We start from the raw sequence: 1,405 nt of genomic DNA on the forward strand, positions 1-1,405 counted from the left end.
AAAAGAGGAAATAATCCTCTATAAAACTTCATACAAATAAAAAGACTCTTAACTGTGAAAAAGTTAATAGGAATTAAAAGGTACATAAAAGATTGGGTTCAAATTTACAGCAAATAAATGAGGTAATATGGCTTATCTTTAGACACCTTAAAAATTTGTTTTGTTCTGCATATTTGGAGGTGTGATCATCTAATATTGTTAATAATCTTCCTAATGATGCCAGAGGTAGGCAGCTGGTTTGGTGGGAAGCTGAGATGAGAGAAAGAGTCTTGTTAAGACCAACTCCTTACCATTTTTCCAAACAGCCTTCCAGTAGGGCACTTGAAAAGTCACCTCCCACACTGAGAGGGTTGGTCAGGAGTGTGGGTATTGCCATGGACGGCAAGTCATTCATCAAGTGGCAAATGGAGATGTTCTAGGGTGTCGTGATAACTGCTGACAATTCTGCGGAAGGTCTGAAGAACAGCATGCTTCCAAGTAGGTTATTTGAACAATATATGATTATTATGGGCCAATGCCCCAGGCTTGGATATATTTTTGTTAAGGTGAAATTTTCTTTGTAATGGAATTGGTTGTAATGGGATTTGATCTCCATTCGTCTCACTTACCCGTTCTCCCTCTGGCGTCTTTGAGAGCTCTTGGTCCCTTTGCAGCAGTCAACCCAGCTGTGTCTAAGGACCCAAATGTGCCTCTAATTTGTGACCCAAAGCTCTCCAGTGGGGCTCTCCTCCTTTACACTTTAGATCTCTTTGATTCACCCAGCGTTCATCCATCATGGATGCCCTCACCCAATCTGCCTTCCCAGCGTGTTGACTGCCGTGCTCAGCTTATCTCGCTCAGAACGCTCCCTGCCTGTTCGGACACGGTGACCTGGTTGGTCGCACAGATGAAAGGTTACGTTCTGAAGGGTTCTGAATCTCTGCCCCTGGCCAGTGTGAGTGCCATGCTGGCCTGGGCGGGTGGTAGGCAGTCGGAGGATGATGCCAACGCGCTTCACATCCCAGGTTCTCTGTGGGGTCACCTGCCGGCCATCTTGCAAGAGCATTTGCAGTTTAGTCCATGAATTCAGCCTAGAAAGAGGACAGCAGGCATGATACGACCTCCCGAACACCACTGCGGCCCACACAGCTGACAGGCTGTGCCCCACAGGCATCGGTTTTGTTAGACAGTTTACACGCAGATAAATAATCCTGAGCGCTATAGTAGGCACGAGGGCTGCCCAGTATCCAGCCTCACCGGTCCCCATGTTTCACAGTGCATGGCTGGCTATTTTGGGGACACCCCTCGTGTATTAAGCACTGGTTGTACTCGCCTCCTTGTTCTCATCCCTTTCTCACTCTGTCCATAGATTGATTCTGCAAGTAAGAACTGGGCAGACATCAGAGGCCCCCCCTTCCCAGGCAAG

The sequence above is a fragment of the Otolemur garnettii genome, unplaced genomic scaffold (genome assembly GCF_000181295.1).
Source record: "Otolemur garnettii isolate 467f Iridium unplaced genomic scaffold, OtoGar3 scaffold00049, whole genome shotgun sequence".
NCBI classification, from domain to species: domain Eukaryota; kingdom Metazoa; phylum Chordata; class Mammalia; order Primates; family Galagidae; genus Otolemur; species Otolemur garnettii.